This window comes from Phyllobates terribilis, unplaced genomic scaffold, assembly GCF_046119375.1.
Source record: "Phyllobates terribilis strain yellow unplaced genomic scaffold, ASM4611937v1 Scaffold_3__8_contigs__length_932513732, whole genome shotgun sequence".
NCBI classification, from domain to species: Eukaryota; Metazoa; Chordata; class Amphibia; order Anura; family Dendrobatidae; genus Phyllobates; species Phyllobates terribilis.
Window position 1 is genome coordinate 810,772,033 of NW_027362763.1, and position 23,636 is coordinate 810,795,668.

Genomic DNA, 23,636 nt, shown 5'->3' on the forward strand with positions numbered 1-23,636 from the left:
AAATGGATTTTCCTGGGAAATATGCTAAGGAACATCCTTTCCAGGGTAATGACTTGTATATAAGGCAAAATAAATAACCAAAAACAAAGATACTCATCCACACCTTGGGCTATGTGTACACGTAGCGTTTTTGCACTTTTGCATTGCTTTCAACTGTGACAAATGCATTCACCGGAAAATGTCATTTTAACATTTTAAACCTTATCTGGCCATGTGGTGTGTGAGACATGATCAGACACATCCTGTTTCATTTATGAAGGAGGGACTGTGAAAGTCACAAAGCCTATTTTTATAGAGCCATCAGGCGGCCTTTACTATTCTTAATGGGGCCAGCAGTCGGCCCTCACTATTCTTAGAGAGCCATCAGCTGGCTATGCTTTGTTGTTCCCATTACTAAAGAGTGGGTCTCCTATACTGTTATTGTGTATGCAGTGACTGCAAAGGCAGCCAAAAATTTGGACCTACTCCAATGCCCCTTGGAAGAGACGTAGACAAGGGCCTCCTAAAAACAATGTTCCCATTATTAGGAAGTGGGTCTCCCATTGTGTTTGCGCATGCAGTGAATGCAAAGGTTGCCAAAAATTTTGAGGCACTCCAATGCACCTTGGAAGAAATGTGGAGTTCAGGGGACCTCCTGAAAACAATGTTCCCATTATTAAGAAGTGGGTCTCCCATTGTTTTTTCCTATGCAGTAAATGCAAGGGTTGCCAAAAATTTGGAGGCACTCCAATGCCCCTTGGAAGAGACGTGGAGGTCAGAGGGCCTCCTGAAAAAAATGTGTCCATTATTAGAAAGTGGGTCTCCCATTGTGTTGGCCTATGCAGTAAATGCAAGGGCTGCCAAAAATTGGGAGGCACGCCAATGCCCCTTGAAAGAGATGTAGAGGGCCTCATGAAAAAATGTTCCCATTATTAGGAAGCGGGTCTCCCATAGTGTTGGCCTATGCAGTGAATGCAAGGGCTGCCAAAAATTGGGAGGCACTCCAATGCACCTTGGAAAAGACATGGAGGAGGGCCTCATAAAAAAATTTTCACATTAGAAAGGAGCGGGTCTCGTATACTTGTAATGCCCATGCACTAAGTGTATGAGCTGACAAACATTTACCTCTGGGGGGTAAACACGAACATACTGTATAAAAAATTTTTTATACAGGCATCATAAACACCCTTTAAAAAAATTATGTGAGTGTTGCATCCCAGACCACGGTCACCTTGGTGATATGGTGTTGGAGGATGAGGATTAGGACAAGGAGGAGGACAATAGCAAATAGCCAAAATCAAGAAGTGTATAAGTGTCACCCCAGGCCTGGATGCCACAAATATTAAAGGCTGTGTCTGAGAGCAGGAGGGAGGTTCCCTGGTCAGGGACCATTAGCATGCAGCACCTCCTGTCCCAGGCCAGTAGGGGGAGCAGGCTGCCCCTATAAAAGCTGGAACTGGGGCAGGGTTAGAGAGACCAGAACCCACTTCTGAAGTGTCCAGAAGGGTTCCTTAGAGGAAGGGACAGGTCAGCTGCAGCTGAGGAGTCCATGAGGCAGAGGAGAGACTGCGAGCCAGGGACAGAGGCGACGAGAGCTGGTCCTGGTTGAGAGAATCACCACCGGACATTGGGGTCCGAGGCTGTCAGGGTTGCAAGCCCAGCAGCAGAGAACCAACCCGCGAGGGATTTCAGATCCCTTGGCCTAAGAAGCCTGGAGGCTCCGCCACACAGAGGGACCAGTACAGCAGGAGAAAGCAAAAGGTACCTAAGGCCCGAGTCGCAAGCCATACAGGCAAAGTACACGGCCAGCTCAGGGACGTGGGCTATTACACCACGAAAAGGGGGTTAGTCAGCAAGAGCATAGAGAGAGTACGGTAGGCCTACACACTCACCCTGACCAGTGGGGCTCGCCCGAATGCTCTCAGATACCCAGGCCCACTCCTAACCGGTACTCCTGTTGGGTCAGTAATAACATCTGCAATAAAGACCCTGGACTGTTTGAAGTGGACTCTGAACTCTTACTATTGCGGCCTGCACTATCACCCCCAGCATTCACCTACACTGGCCTGAGGCTACACTCTTCCCGTGGGGAGTTGTCCTACCCCTGTACTGCACACCAACATCAGCCTCAGTGGTCTGCCTCACAGCGGCGGTCATCCCTGACCGCAATCCATGGGTGGCGTAGTCGGACATTCAAAACACTGATAAATAGACTGCCACAATTTGGTCTGACAACCCTGAGCCACGGGATCGGGTTGCCACTACTACCCCCAGCATCGCATAGAAGCCCGGTTCCGGGTGCCCCACGGCCCAGGGGGCGAGTCATATACCCATGTCTGGGTGTGAAAAGGTGCAAGGGAATACACCTCCCAAAAAAAAGACGCTGCTATCATTCGATGGTGTTGAGAAGTCTGGTCGAATCCAGCACTTGTTCATTTTAATAAGAGTCAGCCTGTCAGCATTTTCAGTTGACAGGCAGATGCGCTTATCAGTTATAATTCCACCAGTAGAGAGCCAGTTCATTCCATATGTCCAGCTTGGATACCCAATAATTATTATATATTTTAATTATTAAAGGCACAGAGGAATCACGGAGGACGTTGGTACGGTCGGCAAGGTACTCCCTCAGCATCTTCCCAAACTTTGCACTCCTTGTAAGAGTACCCCGCGCCTCAGGGCCTGTGCGATGGGAGGGGCTGAGAAAACTATCCCAGAACTTTGACAGTGTACCCCTGCCTCTGCTGGATTGGAGTCTTGTCTCTCTTGCCTGTACTCCTTGGTTGTCCAACGAACTGTGACCTCTGCTGCCAGCGTTTTCAGATGGGAATTTTTTTAATAGTTCCGCAACAAGGGCCTTTTGGTACTGCCCCATTTTTGTAGACCTGGCCACCTCAGGAATAAGAGATATAAAGTTCTTCTTGTAGCGTGGGTCTAGAAGTGTCACCAACCAGTAATGACTGTCACCCAAAATTTTGAGAACGCGAGGGTCACGGGAGAGGCAGCGTAAAATAAACTCAGCCATGCGTGCCAGACTGCTAACAGGCAAGACTTCCGTGTCCTCACCAAGAGGATGACTGACCATGCTCTCCTCCTCCTCCTCCCTGTCCTCAGGCCATCCACGCTGAACAGACGGTATGACAGTTGTGCAGGTAAACTAGCACATGAAACTAGCTCCTGTTCTTCCTCCTCTTCCTCATTGTCACCCAATCCACGTTGGGATGTGATGAGGCTGGGCAGTGTGTAATCACCCTGTATGGTTCCTTGCTCCATCTCATCCAGCTGTCTGCATAGCCTTTGCTAGCTGTTAAAATAAGGGAACCCCAAGTCATTTTTTGGAGTGGTCCCCATTTTAATAGTCAGTAAAGGCTATGTATACAGCTGGGGGCTAATATTAGTAGCCTGGGAAGCTTCATGGGTATTACCCCCTTCCCAGGCTAAAAACATCTGCCCCAGTTATCCGCTTTCCCTCTTCTGGTTTATAAAATTACGGGGGACACCACACCATTTTTTTCCAGAAATGTACTCATTTTTTAATAAATTACATGAACAGTAAGGTACACACGCAAAGCCCTGATTATTAGTGATGAGCGAACATGCTCGCCACTGCTCGGTACTCGCCTGAGCATCTCACTGCTCGAGATGCTTGGCGCTCTGCGAGTATTTCCTGGTTGCTCGGACGGGAGCTTGGGTACCCTCCCTGCATGATTGGCGCTTTTTAGAGAGCCAATGAACAGGCAAGGATTGCCTGCCATACACTGTAATGCCGTAGCCATGTTGGTTATGGCATTACAGTGATTGGCTAGCCGCACAGCGTCATCAGGTCTATATAAGACCTGGCACTGCCATGCTTGTCACAGTCTACCCCGGAAACAGGCAGTGTAGGGAGAGATGCTGCTGAGCTAGGGAGAGATTTGCTTGTTTATTAGTTAGTGTAGGCATACCACAACATCTATATATATCAATCTGAACTAACAGTCCTTTTGGGGACTAATCCAGCTGCATCTATTCAGTGGTGACAGCAGGAGTTAGGCAGGCAGGCAGTGTATGTGGCAGACTGCAGTGTATATAGCAAGAGGGTCCATTGAACGTACTGACACACAGTGGGGAAAAAAAGATATTTAGTCAGCCACCAATTGTGCAAGTTCTCTCTCAATTAAAAAGATGAGAGGTCTGTAATTGACATCATAGGTAAACCTCAACTACGAGAGACAAAATGAGAAAACAAATCCTGAAAATCACATTGTCTGATTTGGAAAGAAGTCTTTTTAACATTTTGGTGAAAAATAAGTATTTGGTCACCTACAAACAAGCAAGATTTCCGGCTCTAACAGACCTGTAACTTCTTATTTAAGAGGCTCCTCTGTCCTCCACTCATTACCTGAAGTACTGGCACCTGTTTGAACTTGTTATCAGTATAAAAGACAACTGTCCGCAACCTCAAACAGTCACACTCCAAACTCCACTATGGTGAAGACCAAAGAGCTGTCGAAGGGCACCAGAAACAAAATTATAGCCCTGCACCAGGCTGGAAAGACTGAATCTGCAATAGGCAAGCAGCTTGTTTTGAAGAAACCAACTGTGGGAGCAATAATTAGAAAATGGAAGACATACAAGACCACTGATAATCTCCCTCGATCTGGGGCTCCACACAAGATCTCACCCCGTGGGGTCAAAATGATCTCAAGAACGGTGAGCAAAACTCCCATAACCACACGGGGTAACCTAGTGAATGACCTGCAGAGAGCTGGGTCCAACGTTGCACAGGCTACCATCAGTAGCACACTATGCCACTAGGGATTCAGATCCTGTAGTGCCAGATGTGTCCCCCTGCTTAAGCCATTACATGTCTGGGCCCATCTGAAGTTTGCTACAGAGCATTTGGATGATCCAGAAGAGTTTTGGGAGAATGTCATATGGTCAGATGAAACCAAAGTAGAACTGTTTGGTAGAAACACAACTTGTCGTGTTTGAAGAAGAAAGAATGCCGAGTTGCATCAAAAGAACACTATACCTACTGTAAAGCATGGGGGTGGCAACATCATGCTTTGGGGCTGTTTCTCTGCCAAGGAACCAGGATGACTGATCCGTGTACATGAAAGAATAAATGGGGCCATGTATCGTGAGATTTTGAGTGCAAACCTCCCTCCATCAGCAAGGGCATTGAAGATGAAACGTGGCTGGGTCTTTCAGCATGACAATGATCCCAAGCACACCGCCAGGGCAATGAAGGAGTGGCTTCGTAAGAAGCATTTCAAGGTCCTGGAGTGGCCTAGCCAGTCTCCAGATCTAAACCCTATAGAAAACATTTGGAGGGAGTTGAAAGTCTGTGTTGCCCAGCGACAGCCCCAAAACATCACTGCTCTAGAGGAGATCTGCATGAAGTAATGGGCCAACATACTAGCAACAGTGTGTGTCAACCTTGTGAAGACTTACAGAAAACATTTGACCTCTATCATTGCCAACAAAGGATATATAACAAAGTATTGAGATGAACTTTTGTAATTGACCAAATACTTATTTTCCACCAAAATTTGAAAAATATTTCTTTCCAAATTGACAATGTGATTTTTAGGATTTGTTTTCTCATTTTGTCTCTCATAGTTGAGATCTACCTATGATGTCAATTACAGGCCTCTCTCATCTTTTAAGTGGGATAACTTGCACAATCGGTGGCTGACTAAATACTTTTTTGCCCCACTGTATATATCAGAGCTAGGCAGGCAGGCTGTGTATATGGCAGACTGCAGTGCATACAGCACAAGAGGTTTCATTCCAGTTCTGTCTGCTGCTACTGTTACAGATATTTCTAGACATAGCCCCAGGTATCAGGGGTAGGGATAATTATTTTTTATCTTAATGCTGATTATTTGCTTAAAAAGCAATCCAGAAAACACCGTTTTTCTGCTTCATTTGCTTGTTGCCACTGCAGAATAAAGCCAGATCCTTTCAATATTACAGCAAGAAAAATCCAGAAATTTGTAGTGAACGTGGAAAATATTGGTTCCATTTCAATTTTGTTGCAGTGTTAGTGAAGTTTTTGACACCAGGTCGCTGTGAAAAATAGTAACCTACAGGTCAGCTATTTACAACTGTGATTTTCCGTCACACATATCACAAATAAGTTCGCTCCAAATTCAGCCATTTCTGGCCTTTATTTAAATGTTGTTGCAGTGTGTCAGTGAAGTTATTGACACCAGGTCACTGTGAAAAATAGTAACCTACAGGCCAGCTATTTAAAACTATGGTTTTCAGTCACACATGTCACAAATAAGTTCGCTCCAAATTCAGCCATTTCTGGCCTCCATTTAAATTTTGTTGGAGTGTGTTAGTGAAGTTATTGTCACCAAGTCGCTGTGAAAAATAGTAATCTACAGGCCAGCTATTTAAAACTGTGGTTTTCTGTCACACGTATCACATATCAGTTCGCTCCAAATTCAGTCATTTCTAGTCTCCATATAAATTTTGTTGCAGTGTGTTAGTGAATTTATTGACATCAGGTCGTTGTGAAAAATAGTAACCTACAGGCCAGCTATTTAAAACTGTGGTTTTCCGTCACACGTATCATATATAAGTTCACTCCAAATTCAGCCATTTCTGGACTCCATGTAAATTTTGTTGCAGTGTGTCAGTGAAGTTATTGACACCGGGTTACTGTGAAAAATAGTAACCTACAGGCCAGCTATTTAAAACTGGTTTTCCGTCACACGTATCACATATCACTGCGGTTCAAATCCAGCCATTTCTAGTGAACGTGGAAAATATTGTCCTCCATTTAAAATGGGCAAGGCGCATGGCAAGGGCTGGGGAAGTGGACGTGATGGTGGTGGTGCATGCAAAGGACGATGCCGAGGCCGTGGGCAAGCTGAAATTGTGCCACAACAAACACCCACATCTTCTCACTTGACCTTCCTGTCCCAATTGTTAGGGGACCACAGAACACCACTATTGAACACATAGAAGTGTTAAAAGGTTTTTGGCTGGATAGCAGATAATGCTTCCAGTCACTTAGCTACCACCACCCAGTTTTCCACATGGTCAAGTCTCAGTAGCCGTGAGTCTGGACTGCAGATTCCTCACCCTGATCCTCCTTCCTCCCACCATGCCGAGTGCCTGGAGACAACTGATCCCACACTTGGAAACTGCGAAGAGCTGTTCACTTTTCCATTTATAGATTCCACCCTCTTGCCAGGTCCACTTGAAGCAGGGCAATAGGAGATCGCATGTAGCAATGTAAAAATATTTAAGCAGCCACGGTCAAACGAAAGCGACGGTGGGAAACTGTCATGAGAGGTGGATGATCATGGGACACAATTGCCAGAAAGTCAGAAGGAGGACCAAGGTGCGTGCAAAAGTGGAAGATGAGGAAGAAGTCCCTGGAACGCAAGCACAAATACGCAGCCAAAGCCCCACAGGCCATGCTACTAAATGCACACACTTCTCGAAATTTTGCCTATTAGGCTTGTGGAGACGGATGCTTTCCACAACCTGATGGTCCCCAGCCGCCACTATTTCTCCCGGTGGACGTTGGTACGGTCGGAAAGGTACTCCCTCACCATCTTCCGAAACTTTGCACTCCTTGTGAGAGTACCCCGCGTCTCAGGGCCTGTGTGATAGGAGGGTCTGAGAAAACTGTACCAGAACTTTGACAGCGTTCCCCTGCCTCTGCTGGATTACATTTGTGTCTCTCTCGCTTGTACTCCTTGGTTGTCCAACGAACTGGGACCTCTGCCGCCAACGTTTTCAGATGGGAATTTTTTAAATAATTACACCCATGTGTAATGTTATTGTCCCACAGCATTAGCTGTACACTCAACAATGTAGTTATTGGGAAAGTCCACCTAATCACAGACACGTTGACAAGTGCTTGTGGGCAGGGACGGTACAATTCGCTGATGGCAAACTGGGTAAATACAGTGGAAGCCGGGACCCAGTCGAACCTTGGGACTGAACACATCCTCCCGACGCCGAGGATTGCGGGCCCTGGGTCAATCAGGGTTGGTATCACATTCTACAGCTCCTGCACCTCCTCCTCCTTCTCTTCAGCCTCCATATCCAAAATGACCACATCAATTGCAAGCTGGAAGCACTGCCTCAGCCAAGGGGAAACAGGCTGTCCTGAAGCTAATATGCTTAGGTGACAAACCGTACAATGCTGAAGAGTTGTGGACAGCTCTGAAAGAGCAGGCAGATCTGTGGCTGATGCCACTGACCCTACAGCAAGGCCAGGTCGTGTGACAATGGCCTGAACCTGGTGGCGGCTCTAAGGCGAGGCGAGCTCACACACGTAGCATGCCTGGCCCATGCGCTTAACCTCGTGGTTCAGCGGTTTCTCAAAACCTACCCGGATCTGCAGGATCTGCTTGTCGACGTATGCCACCTCTGTGCCCATTTTAGAAAGTCAGCTACAGCTTCCGCCGCCCTTGCCAAGCTTCAGCAGCATTTGCAGCTTTTGGCTCACTAACTGGTGTGTGATGTCCTTACGAGTTGGAACTCTACATTGCAGATGTTGGGAAGGATTTGTGAGCAGAAGAGAGCAGTTGTTGAGTACCAGCATCAGCAAGGCCGTCGATATTCAGTTCAGACTCCACACATAAGACCTCAGGAGTGGACATGGATATCAGACACATCCTCCAAAACTTTGAGGACTCCACCAAGATGATGAGCGGCGATGACGCCATAAATAGCGTCACCATCCTGCTTCTCTGTCTTCTGAAACGCTCCCTGCTCACAATTAAAGAGGATGCATTGCAGGCGGAGCACGATGAGATGAAGCAAGGAACCATACAGGGTGATTACACACAGCCCAGCATCATCTCATACCAACGTGGATTGGGAGACAATGAGGAAGAGTAGGAGGAGGAGGAAGAACAGGAGATTATGTTCTTGAGGAGAACATAATTTTACCTCTATGCAAGTCACTAGTGTGACCACACTTAGAAAACTGTGTACAGTTCTGGTCTCCGGTGTATAAGAAACACATAGCTGAACTAGAGCGGGTACAGAGAAGGTTATTAGATGAGTGGGGGTCTGCAATACCAAGACAGGTTATTACACTTGGGGTTTTTTACTTTGGAAAAACAAAGGCTTAGGGGTGATCTTATTACTATGTACAAGTATATGAGGGGACAGTACAAAGACCTTTCTACTGATCTTTTTACTCTGAGGCCTGAGACGGGGACAAGGGGGCATCTTCTATGTCTGGAGAAAAGAAGGTTTAATCATAATCACAGACGCGGATTCTTTACTGTAAGAGAAGTGAGACTATGGAACTCTCTGCTGCATGATGTTGTAATGAGTGATTCACTACTACAATTTAAGAAGGGCATGGGTGCCTTTCTTGAAAAGTATAATATTACAGGTTATATATACTAGATTCCTTGATAGGGCATTGATCCAGGGAACTAGTCTGATTGTCGTATGAAGTCAGGAAGGAATTTTTTTCCCCAGTGTAGAGCTTAGTGTTTGCCACATGTTTTTTTTTTTGCCTTCCTCTGGATCAACATGTTAGGCTATGGGTTGAACTAGATGGACTTAGTCTGCCTTCAATCTTAAAAACTATGTTACTATGTTAGTTTCCTGCGCTATAGACTATACTACCTGCACAACTATCATACCGTCTGTTTAGTGTGGGTCGACTGAGGACAGGGAGGAGGAGGAACAGGAGGAGGATGAGGAGGAGAGCATGGTCGGTTGTCCTCTTGGTGAGGACATGGAAGTCTAGCCTCTTTGCAGCCTGGCACACATGAGTTTATGTTGCGCTGCCTTTCCCGTGACCCTCGCATGGTCCAAATTTTGGGTGACAGTCTTTACTGGTTGGTGACGCTTCTAGACCCACGAAACAAAGAGAACTTTATGTCTCTTATTCCCTTTGCAGGACAGGCCAAATAAAATTGTGCAGTACGAGAAGGCCTTGGCTGTGGAATTATTTAAAAAATTCCCATCTGAAAACGTTGGCGGCAGAGGTCACAGTTCGTTGGACAACCAAGGAGTACAAGCGAGAGAGACACAAATGTAATCCAGCAGAGGCAGGGGAACGCTGTCAAAGTTCTGGTACAGTTTTCTCAGACCCTCCTATCACACAGGCCCTGAGACGCGGGGTACTCTCACAAGGAGTGCAAAGTTTCGGAAGATGGTGAGGGAGTACCTTTCCGACCGTACCAACGTCCTCCGTGATTCCTCTGTGCCTTATAATTATTGGGTATCAAAGCTGGACACGTGGCATGAATGGGCTCTCTAAGCCTTGGAGGTCCTGGCCTGCCCTGCCGCTAGCATTTTGTCAGAGCGGGTTTTTAGTGAAGCTGGTGGAATTATAAGCACATCCATCTGTCAACTGAAAATGCTGACAAGCTGACTCTTTTAAAAATGAACAAGGGCTGGATTGGGCTGGACTTTTCAACACCACCGAATGATAGCAGCGTAACATAAAGTCAAATACAGTGTCTTCTTTTTTTGGGGAGGTCTAACTCTATTCCCATGCACCTCTGTATTTACACCCAGACATGGGTATACGCTTCCTGATTTATTCTTTTTGCTCTTGTCCTCCTCCTTCTCCGCATCCTCATCCTCCACCACCATATCACCACCATATCACCACCATATGTACCATATCAACATATCTACGTCTCTTGCAAGGGGCATTGGAGTTCCTCCAAATTTTTGGCAGCCATTGCTTCACTGTATAGGCAAACACTATGAGAGACCCACTTCCTAATAATGGGAACATTGTTTTTAGGAGGCTCTCTGACCTCTATGTCTCTTCCAAGGGGTATTGGAGTTCCTCCAAATTTTTGGCAGCCGTTACTTCACTGCATAGGCAAACACTATGGGAGACCCACTTCCTAATAGTGGGATCATTATTTTTAGGAGGCTCTCTGACCTCTATATCTCTTGCAAGGGGCATTAGAGTTCCTCCAAATTTTGGGCAGCCATTGCTTCACTGCATAGGCAAACACTATGGGAGACCCACTTCCTGATAATGGGAACATTGTTTCAGGAGACCATCCGACTTCTACGTCTCTTGCAAAGGAAACCTACAAGAAGCAAAATGAAAATAAATCCTGCTGTAAATAAATAAAAAGCAAGTGCATTTAAATAAAATAGGGTTCTTAGTAACACTGTTTTTGATCAAAAATAGTATGAAAGCTATCCCACCAGCGACAAGGTGAACCCGTTCGGGATAGAACCTACTCTGTCTAATATTAAAAACCTTACCATGTGTCAAAGTTGACCTCCGTGTGATAAAGGGCACACTGAGCTCCAGGTCCCAAACTAGGAACACCAGCCAAGGGAAGCCTTTTAAATGTGCTGTCCAACTCTAGGCAGGGAGGCCACACCCAGGTTTGCACAAAATGCAAAATATACAAAGAAAAAACACAGAATTTGAGCTTGGTTTAAAATGGTATACATGCAGCACATAAATGTGTGTTTCACAATGGCCATGATTTAGAAAAACCTACAAGAAGCAAAATGAAAATAAACTAATGTAACCTCAATGTAATCATATTGTTCAGCTCCTACATCTCCTCCACCAGTTCGGCCTCCATATCTGAAATGACCACACCAGTCACAAGCTGAAAGCACTGTAGCACTGCCTTGGCCAAGCGGCAACAGGCTGTGTTGAAGATAACATGCTTAGGTGATAAACCGCCCACCGCTGCAGAGTTGTTGAAATCTGTAACACAGCAGCCTGATCTGTGGCTCTCACCACTGAACATACAGCCAGGCATGGTCGTGTGTGACAATGGGTGGAACCTGGTGACAGAGAAATGACAGCAGGAGTAGATACAGTTTCCCTCTATGTCAGTCCTTTCACTGAGCTAAAGAATATGGCTGTAGTAATATACAACTCCCACTTAGAAGCAGTTTCAAACTGAAAAACATTGGGCCCACCAGAGGATTTGATTCTGAGGGCTCACAAGTGCGAGATGATGTTGGATGGGCTGCTGCTATTGCTCATGCACCAAGCTGCATTAGAGGACTTCCTGGGAGAAATGACAGCTGGAGTAGATACGGTTTCCCAAAAGTCAGTCCTTTCACCGAGCTAAAAAATATGGCTCTAAATACAACTCACCGACAAGCTGTGGACTGACTCCGTACCGTCCCTGGCCACATTCACTTGTCCATGTGTTTGTGGTTAGGCGGTCCTTCCCAGTAAGTACACTGGGGAGGGCATGGGTGCTGTTGTATGACCTGTGCTTGTGGAAGGCGGAGATTACACCAGGACATATAGTGGTGGCTGGGGACCAAGTATGGACACCCGGCCGCCGCCGCCATAAGGTTGTGGACAGCTTCTGCCTCCACGAGCCTAAAAGGCCACATTTCAAGTTCAAGCAGCTGTCAAAAATTTGGCAGTATGATATTGCAGCCTGTGGGTGCATGGGTGGCTGGCTGCATACTTGCGCTTGCATTCCAAGGAATGGGGTAGGGACAACTGAATGCTGCACTAGGACAAGGACGTGGATGGTGATTGTTGCAAGTCTGCAACGATAGAAGCATCTTCGCATGCGCCAAGGATCACTTGTGATGGGCACACTTTTAGGCAGTGACCTGGGAGTCAGAGATGTTTCCAGGGGTCTTCCCCATGTTGTTCTCATGTCCTTTTCAGCACTATATGCATGTGTCTGATGATGGGTCACACACCACATGGCCAGCTATGGTTGTAAAATGTTAAAATGACATTTACCAGTGAATGCATTTGTCTTGGTTGAAAGCAATTCAAAAGTGCAAAAAAGCATCAAAAACACTACTGTACTGTGAACCTAGTCCAAAGTGTGGAGGAGTATTTTTGTTTTCGGTTATTTATTTTGCCTTATATACAAGTCATTAGCCTGGAAAGAATGTTCTTTAACATTTTTCTCAGGAAAATCCATTTTGGTTTTGTTTTTGCATGTTTTATTGTGAGTCAGGAAATGTGGCATAATACTTTTAACAACATTGTTGACAGCAGTAACCTGGGTGTCTGAAATGCTTCCAGGGGTCTTCCCCATGCTGATCCCATGTCATTTGAGCACTGTTCCCATTGATTTGGGCAATTTTTAGGCCCTCTGCAGACCGCCAGGGAAAGCCACCGGAAAAATGCTTGCGTTTCCCATAGACTTACATTGGGCTCGTAACTCGGTCGGAGTACTTGAGCATTCCAACTTGCTCGACTCGAACTACGAGTACCCAAGCATTTTAGTGCTCGCTTATCACTACTGATTATATATATCACATATTTATCTGTATACCCATCTATTATCTATCTATTATCTATATATCTAGCTATCCATATATCTATTATCTATATAGCTGTTCATATATCTATCTATCTATCTATCCAAATATCTATATATATATCTACAGTACAGACCAAAAGTTTGGACACACCTTCCCATTTAAAGATTTTTCTGTACTTTCATGACAATGAAAATTGTACATTCACACTGAAGGCATTAAAACTATGAATTAACACATGTGGAATTATATACTTAACAAAAAAGTGTGAAACAACTGAAAATATGTCATATATTCTAGGTTCTTCAAAGTAGCCACCTTTTGCTTTGATGACTGCTTTGCACACTCTTGGCATTCTCTTGATGAGCTTCAAGAGGTAGTAACCGGAAATGGTTTTCACTTCATAGGTGTGCCCTGTCAGGTTTAATAAGTGGGATTTCTTGCCTTATAAATGGGGTTGGGACTATCAGTTGTGTTGTGCAGAAGTCAGGTGGATACACAGCTGATAGTCCTACTGAATAGACTCTTAGAATTTGTATTATGGCAAGAAAAAAGCAGCTAAGTAAAGAAAAACGAGTGGCCATCATTACTTTAAGAAATGAAGGTCAGTCAGTGCGAAAAATTGGGAAAACTTTGAAAGTGTCCCCAAGTGCAGTTGCAAAAACAATCAAGCGCTACAAAGAAACTGGCTCACATGAGAACCGCCCCAGGAAAGGAAGACCAAGAGTCACCTCTGCTTCTGAGGATAAGTTTATCCGAGACGCCAGCCTCAGAAATTGCAGGTTAACAGCAGCTCAGATTAGAGACCAGGTCAATAACACACAGAGTTCTAGCAGCAGACATATCTCTTCAACAACTGTTAAGAGGAGACTTTGTGCAGCAGGCCTTCATGGTAAAACAGCTGCTAGAAAACCACTGCTAAGGACAGGCAACAAGCAGAAGAGACTTGTTTGGGCTAAAGAACACAAGGAATGGACATTAGACCAGTGGAAATCTGTGCTTTAGTCTGAGGAGTCCAAATTTGAGATCTTTGGTTCCAACCACTGTGTCTTTGTGCGACGCAGAAAAGGGGAACGGATGGAGTCTACATGCCTGGTTTCCACCGTGAAGCATGGAGGAGGAGGTGTGATGGTGTGGGGGTGCTTTGCTGGTGACACTGTTGGGGATTTATTCAACATTGAAGGCATACTGAACCAGCATGGCTACCACAGCATCTTGCAGCGGCATGCTATTCCTTCCGATTTGCGTTTAGTTGGACCATCATTTATTTTTCAACAGGACAATGACCCCAAACACACCTCCAGGCTGTGTAAGGGCTATTTTACCAAGAGGGAGAGTGATGGAGTGCTATGCCAGATGAACTGGCCTCCACAGTCACCAGACCTGAACCCAATCGAGATGGTTTGGGGTGAGCTGGACCGCAGAGTGAAGGCAAAAGGGTCAACAAGTGCTAAGCATCTCTGGGAACTCCTTCAAGATTGTTGGAAGACCATTTCCGGTGACTACCTCTTGAAGCTCATCAAGAGAATGCCAAGAGTGTGCAAAGCAGTCATCAAAGCAAAAGGTAAACCAAAAAGAAGGAGGTATTAAAAGACTACAATATTACCCATTACAATTAGTAATATATTTTATTTCATTCAAATACAAACAAAATAAAAACAGACAACAAGACAGTAAAAATAACATAAAACATAATTAAAATACAGCTCAGGAGGGGGGAAGGGGGGATGTTCACAATGAATATTCCGCATGAATCTCCAATATAAAGCTAAATAAAGACGGTTATATATTTAAATGACAGAAAAGTTTCTTTGATTCACCGTAATTAAATAGAAATAAATATAAATTAAATACACATGATTATCTCCAATGCCAGCATAATATTCGAAGTGCAATAAATAATATACACATATATATATACAAAAATAAATAGATACTTGTAAAGTGCTTGTGCCCTAAGCATATATATATATATGAAATTATTTAATTTATAAAGTGCTTGTTCCTTAGGTATATATGTATATACAATTAATTAACAAGTGTTTAGTTACCATGATGATGAATTACTGCCATAATAATAAAGCCTAAATTGAAAATTTTGGCTACAAGGGATCAAACCATGTCATACACAAATCATTAAACACGGTGTTGCCTAAATAATATATCATACGAAGGAGACCAAGATTATTAAGATAAACTGGAGACATACCCCGGCCCCCTCACACCACTCCAACGCCGTTTTGCTCCTTGCTTCGTCAGGGAGTGTGGTGTGAGATGGAGTGGTGGAATAAATATGAGATATACAGTACAGAAAAAGTTTGGACACACCTTCTCATTTAAATATTTTTCTGTATTTTCATGAATATGAAAATTGTACATTCACACTGAAGGCATCAAAACTATGAATTAACACATGTGGAATTATATACTTAACAAAAAAGTGTGAAGCAACTGAATATATGTCTTATATTCTAGGTTCTTCAAAGTAGCCACCTTTTGCTTTGATGACTGCTTTGCACACTCTTCAGTGTGAATGTTCAATTTTCATATTCATGAAAATACAGAAAAATCTTTAAATGAGAAGGTGTGTCTAAACTTTTGGTCTGTACTGTACAGTTGCTGGCCATGAATACTAACTGTAAGCGCCTTACTATCGGGCGCCGCCAGCTGCGCATGCGCCCCCACAGACCCTTCCGGGTCAGAAGGTCCGAAGCACGTCACTGAAGGGCAAAGTGCCATTCATGACACGCTCATGTGCCCTGCCACCCTGGAGGTCCGCAAGGCGCACGCGCGCTGCGACGCACGATGCTCACAGTAGCCATGTTGCGGTATGGCAAAAAGCCATTACAATATACAAACCTCAGTATTATAGGACCAGACTGTAAAGAAGAGCAGAAAGGAAGCAGAGATATTGATGTATAATAGAAAAAATAAAAGTAGAAAGAGTAATAAGAAAGAAAGGGGGGTAAACACATAAGAAAGAATACCAAGACAAAATAAAATAAATAAATAGATATAATAATCTAAGAAAGATGAAAATAAAAACTTAAATAATAATATTAAAATAAATAAGTAAATAATAAAGAATGATGATGGGAGAGAGATAAACTATATACAGAAAGTCAAATGTAAATGTGTATAAAAACTAAGCAAATATGTGATGCTGAATTAATATCAGGTAGAATGGAAAAAATGTGAAACGATATGAAATAAGGACAAATGAATAAAATCAAAAACAAGTGTATAATGAAAAGTATAAGATCAAATGGTGCTTGAGTGTAATGCAATTGGATATAGAGTGAAAATTAATAAAACTAAACAAATATATAAAATGTGTAAGAATAAAAATATATAAAAATGTGTAAGAATAAAGATATATAAATATATAAAGTGAATTTGTGTAAAAACAAAGCAAAAAAAAAACGGGGGTTTTTAAGACAAGTGCATGAATGCAATGTCTGGCATCCATATACCAATCAAAAAATATCAAGTATAACATAACCCAGATGCAAAATCATGCATTCATGCACACCCAGAGACCAAAAGAAACACATACTTCCAAAGCTGTAAATTATTACACCCATGACTCCAAACATCCATGTGTCCAGAGAAAAAAAAGTCATAACCTCAAGGATTGAGGATATAAAGTATCTGCCCATACCACAACAAAAAAATGTATGCATAGAAGCATCAAGATATAGGTAACTAGTACCATGCACACATAACACCACTCCACCCATCGAAAAAGGGGGGAATAAAAGAGCCTACATTCACAAACAAGAAGAAATCTATCTATATAAGTGTCTTATCCCGTCTGTCTGTCTGTCTGTCTGTCTGTCCAGGAAATCCCGCGTCGCTGATTGGTCCGGCCGCGGCCAATCAGCGACGCGGCATTTCGCAAAAAGATGGCGGCCGTTAGCGGCTGATCTGCCGCATGGAGGTGAGCGGCGATGCAGCCGGGAGATGAAGCCGGCTGCTCGCAGCATACGTCCCCCGACCGGAGGCGCCGCTGACCCCCAAGCGGCTACTGTCCGGAGATCAGCGGCTACGGCCGCTTATCTCCGGACGGTAAAAGTGACGCCCCTCCCCTCTCCTCCCCTCCTCTACTCTCTCCCCTCCTCTCCTCCCCTCTCCTCCTGTCCCTCCCCCTGCTCGCTCAGGCAGGACCCCGGCACCCGGCGCCATACTTACCCCTCCCCTCTCCTCCTCTCCCCTCTCCTCCTCTCCCCTCCCCTCTCCTCTCCCCTCCCCTCTCCCCCCCCCCCGCTCGCTCAGGACCCCCGGCACCTGGGCCATGCTTACCTCTACCCGTGCCTGCGCAGCAGCTCCTGTGTCTTTCGCTGCTGCTGTGTGACGTGTCAGGACAGAGGGCGCGGTGACGTCTTAACACCGTGCTCTCTCCTGACTGGTCACAGCGCACAGCGGGAACATGCGGGCTACGCTGGAGTCCAGAGGAGCAGCTGACAAGTGAGGTGAGTATAGAATTTTTTTTTTTTTATTGTATGGCACCATAGGGCATTAAATGGTGGAGTGGGGAAGTGTGACATCGTGGAGGGGCCATTATAAGGGAAGGGGGATGTGACATCCTCCATGGGGCACTATGGGGGGGATGTGACATCCTGCATGGGGTATTATATAGGGGGGATGTGACATCCTGCATGGGGCATTATAAGGGAGGGGGGGATGTCACATCCTGCATGGGGCACTATGGGGGGATGTGACATCCTGTATGGGGTATTATAAGGGAGGGGGGGATGTCACATCCAGCATGGGGCATTATAATGGACAGGGGATGTGACATCCTACATGGCGCATTATATGGGGGGGGGAGTCACATCCTGCATGGGGCATATTCTAGAATACCCGATGTGATAGAATCGGGCAACCATCTTGTAAAAATATAACAGAGTATAAATTAAGGACAGTGGTCGCAGCAGAGTCACCCACATATCATGGCAAGAACAACTAGCTCATTATAGAAAACTCCCAAAGCCCCATTGTTCATTTAGTCCATCCGGTCTCATGCGCCTCAAAACCGTAATCCATTTGCATTCCATCTGTAACAATTTTTTGGTAAGATTTCCCTTTCTAATATTTGGATAAAGACGATCAATTCCTCTAAATTTTAGTAGATATTCCTGGTGTGGATGATGTTCTCTAAAATGTCTAGCCACGGGTTTCAATTTGGCAATAGCATCCAAATCCTCTGTAATTTCATAGCTGATTTGATGTCTTTAATGAGTTCAAGAATGCGGACTCGTAGTTCTCGTGTTGTCATTCCCACAATGCAGACCACAGGGGCAGGTAGCCAGGTAGATGACATATGATGTCTGACAATTTATAAAATGCAGGATCTTGTACTCCCGAGTAGAGATGAGCGGTGTTTGACTCGAACTGTTCGCCAATCTCAAATTCGAGCTGTTTTGAGCGGTGTTCGAGCCGTTCGGCGAACACGAACGATTTTAAAAAAATCCGGCTGTTCGAGGTTATGTTCGATAACTGTTCGTGCACCAAAATCATAACTGGATTTTTTCACAGTAATGCTGATAATGTTAATACGCAGTTTGAGTGTACAGCGGGGTGGGGGGAGGGGCAGGGGATGGATCTCTGCATAAATAATGAAGATCTCCATTTTTTTTTCTCTTTCCCGCATTTACAGTGGGGAGGTGCAATCTGTCAGCCTATCAGCAGTGCATACACGGAGCGAACTGCTTTTTTTCACACAAGCAAGGGCAAGTGTCATTGGCTGTGTATGTCACATGTCCTTGCCCTATAAGACCAAGCCATTTTCCCCGTCGCCACCATTTTCTCACTGCTGCAGCTGCGTGTTAGACGGCACCGCTGTTGCTGTGTGCGCTATACTTTCAGTCTTAATTTCAAGCCAATTTTCTCAGAAATATACTGATAGCTTGGGAGTAGGGAATAGTTGTGATTGCAGTCCTTTTGAGGAATAGGTTCCAGCATTTCCTACGACTTTTAGCAGGCAGGTCTGTGCTCTTAAATAGATAGGTTGGGAGTAGGGTCTACTTGTAATTGCAGTCCTTTTGAGGACTAGGATACAGCATTTCCTACGACTTTATGCAAGCAGGTCTGTGCTCTTAAATAGACAGCTTGGGAATAGGGACTAGTTGTAATTGCAGTCCTTTTGAGGACTAGGTTACAGCATTTCCTATGACTTTTTGCCAGGCAGGTCTGTGTCAGTACTGTGCAAGTGTTTTTCACAGCATTTGGCTAAATCTAGCTAAGCAAATCCTTTTTGGCCTCTTGCAGTGTGTGTTAGTCAGTGGAGTAGCGTATCTGTGTTGCAAGCTACACCACCTGTGTATAGAATACATTTTTTTTTACTGCACCTAGCCAAGTAAAACCTTTTGGGCATAGCACCATTCTATTAGGCCCTCTATACTAAGCTCCACCAGCTTGCAAATTACTAATAATTTTTAGCTGCATCTTGTCTGTAAAATAATTTTGGGCATAGTAGCAGTGTGTGTTACTCATTCTAACCAAACGTTTTAAGCAACTCTGGGGCAATTGATGCCACTCAAGTGGTGTCTGTGCCACAAATTTTTGGAAAAAATGGAGACTCTTTTGGGAGTCCCCTTGCTTTGTTTTACGTGACGTTGCTATCTTCAATTAGAGGTGGGTTGGGTCCCCCCTCCCTTTTTACCGTAAGAAAATACATACACTATGGCTTGGGGTAAAACAGATGGTTGAGTCTGAAGAGCTGTTTACTCAGAGGTCTACTCCAAAGCTTCAGTGTCTGCTAGTCAGCGTAGTAACCCAGCTGCGAAGCAAGCTGCACCGCCTGTGTATCTAATAATGATTTTTAAATGCATCTAGCCTAGGCAGACTGTGGGGACCCCTAATCAAACCCAGACGCTCTGCCCCCTAACGCCCCCCTTTCATTGACAATACAATCATGAAACTCTTACAACTGGATGGGTGAGGATCGGTCACAGCTTTATTAACTGCTTATACTCATTCCATTAGAAATGCATTTTATTTCTAAAATAATTCAGCTTGTTGCAGCATGCCCTGTGTCTCCAGTCTCCACAACGGCAAGTTGGCCAACAAGTGTAACTCTCCAACATGTCCTTTCTATTTCCAAGCCACAGATGATCCTGCTTACTCGTATGCAGGACTCCGACCCCCATCCATCACTCTTAACGCTTGTTCCACTCCGTCCTGGAGTCCTGACAGTAATATGTCCAGTCCAATATCCATTAAGTGAACACCGTCGGGCCGTAAGAGGCCTGCTTTATCTCCTTCCAGTTGTCAGTGTCGTATCACTACACAGCCTCTGTCTCTTATAAATTTTGCCATCCGAATATTTATTATCTGCCCTGTCCGTTCGATGGGCGTGATGTCTCACGCACCTTGCCATACCGTTCTCGGCACAATCTCTGACCATACTATAGTCAGTTTTGTGAAAAATTCTCTGAAGCACTCAGTGTCTAGTTTCATTATTGCCATTAGTTATGCGCTCTTGTGATAAGCTATGTTGTTTCCCCCGGCCTGTATAACTAAGATGACCGGACCTCTTGCCTCTCTCTCTACCTTGATTACCTCGATTAGTACCTGTGGCCATTGCAGGCCTCTAATACCTCTCCAGTTCAAATATGTGTTATGAAACTCCAATTTCCTCCCGCCTGGGCGGACTTTCACCCTTCCTTCTGCACAATATATATACGAGTTCTTAATCATTGCATAGCAAAAAAACAGCAAGGAAGTGGTATTTATATGTCATGTCCTGCTATGCACCTGTTCAAGGCTGAGTTAATCAGAAATTTAAACACACATACCATGTTAAAATCGTATAGCATAGAAACAATGCATATAAATGTAAATAATCAAAAAGAAAAAGAAAAGAAGAAAATCAACTTTCTCTATTAAGGAGCTTTCTCCTATAATCATTCACCAAATCTCCACCAATCGCCACGGCCCACGGAGGGGCCACCACAGTCAGTGAATCCTTCCTCATTTAGTATAGAGTCGTACCAATACTTTGGGCGTATTAGCCCAGCTGCGAAGCAAGCTGCACCGCTTGTGTATCTAATGAGAATTTTTAACTGCATCTAGCCTAGGCAGACTGTGGGGACCCCCAACCAAACCCAGACGCTCTGCATCTAACCCAGCCAATAATTTGATAGTATTGCTAGTAGCAGAGTCGCATGGGCTCTAAACCTTGCATAGCCTGTGCATTTTTTCAGATCGCTAAGGATGACCCAACTCGTGGTATCTGTAACATTTGTCACCAAAAGCTAAGTAGAGGCCAATAAATACATAGTTTGAGTACTTCATGCATGAATCGTCACATTGATATGAAGCATAAGTTGCAGTGCGAAGCTCATTGTGCTACAATGCAGCCTAGCGGGCCGGGACAACCACCATCTGCCCCACCTGTGTCATCCTGGGGAGACAAAAAGCTACTGCGTAGTCTTTTCCAAAAATTTGAGGGAATTACCACGGGAATGGTTTGGAAGAGGTATAAGAGTTTAGGTAGGACGTTCATTTTTAGTATACTTATTCTGCCGAACCAGGAAAAATCCATCACCGTCCAAGAAGTAAGATCTTTATGGAGTTGTTCAATAAAGGGCACAAAATTAAGATAAAATAGACTGGAGAGGTCTCTATGAATAAAAATTCCTAAGTATTTGATACCCTGTGAGGGCCAGGAAAAGGGAAAGTTGGACTGGATGGAATCCTGTATGGATTTGGGGAGGGAGACATCGAGGGCCTCAGACTTCGCTGCATTGATTTTAAAATTTGACCATGTAACATGGTGATCTATTTCAGCCATAACAGCAGGGATGAATATATGTGATTGAGTGATGTATACTCGGACATCATCAGCAAATGCAGAGCACTTGTACTCGGTGGCTCCCACCTCAATCCACCTAATATTAGGGTTATCGCAAATTGATGAGAGCAGGTGCTCCATCACTAGGATGTATAAGAGAGGGGACAGAGGACATCCCTGCCTTGTCCCATTGGTGATTATGAAAGGTGATGAAAATGTTCCATTTATCTTCAGCCTAGCTGACGGATTGCGATACAGGGCCATGATTTTGGCTATAAAAGGGTCCCCTAGACCCCTACCCCATCTTTAAAAGAGAATAATATATGGCGTGCCAGGAGACTCTATGGAATGCTTTCTCAGCATCCAACGAGAATATCTAATTACAAATTTTTAACTGCATCTAGGCCATGCAATACTTTGGGCCTAGTAGCAGTGTCTGCTAGTCAGCGGAGTAGCCACGCCTGTAGATCTAATTACAAATTTTTAACTGCATCTAGCCCAGGAAATACTTTGGACCTAGTAGCAGTGTCTGCTAGTCAGCGGATTATCCCACCTGTTAAGCAAGCTACACCACCTGTAGTTTGGACACTTAATTTTTTCAAAGGAAATGCTTCGGGCCCCCGGGACACTCAATGAAGAGCATCGGGGAGGCACCCTAAGGCACAGGGGCTGGGACTGGTGGTAGGACGCCTTGCGGTGGACCGCCAAGCTCGAACCTTATAAAAGCTTTTTAACTGCAGCAGCTTTAGTGGACGCTACTAGAGCTGGAATTCCCTCGGCTGCTGGCATCAGACTTGCCCTCCAATAGATCCTTGTAAAAGGATTTAAAGTGTACTCATTCAAATTACAGAGACAATTTAAATTAAAAAGCTTAGACCTGCCTCCACCGCAGGGGGGCTCGCTCGACCCACCAGCGGACAGGCACCAGTATTGGGAGAGGGGGGCTGGCCGTCAGGGTCCACCGCAGCTCTGGCACAAATCCGGCGACACGGAGGTCGCTCGGGCAGTAACGGACTGGCCGTGTCAGCTTCGCACTTTTTTGGTTTTAGAAGGGCATGACATGCCTATATCTCTTCTCCCCCTCCTTTTTCTCCTCCACCTCTTTTCTTTTCGCATGACTATATGTACTTGTCACTTTTCCATGTGTTAGTTGTGTCTTCTGAGCAGTTTGTCAGGTTTTGGACACCTTTGAAGGTGTTTTCTATGTGTTTCTATGTGTTTTTGTTTGCCTGCCATTAGTTTTAACGGTGTTCGACGGTGTTCGACGAACAGTTCGACGAACAGTTCGGCGAACATACGGGTGTTCGACGAACCGAACCGAACTCGAACACAACGAGGGTGGCTCGACTCTACTCCCGAGTGCCTGTTGAATCAGAGAAGTTATAAGTTTTCTCCAAAAATCTGCATGCCTTACAGCTCCCATATTCCCAACATCCCCATTTCGGGCCCTTGGAATCAAGGATAAATTTTGAGGGCGGTATTCTGTGTTGACTGTGAACCAAAATATCCTTAATTGTTTTTCCATGTTTAGCCGTAAGACTTGGTCTATCTGATATAAAGGGAGATATATTTGCATCTTGTTTCAAAATAGGCCAATATTTGGCTACTACTTCAGACATCTCTTTCCATCTTGAATTATAGTTAGTAA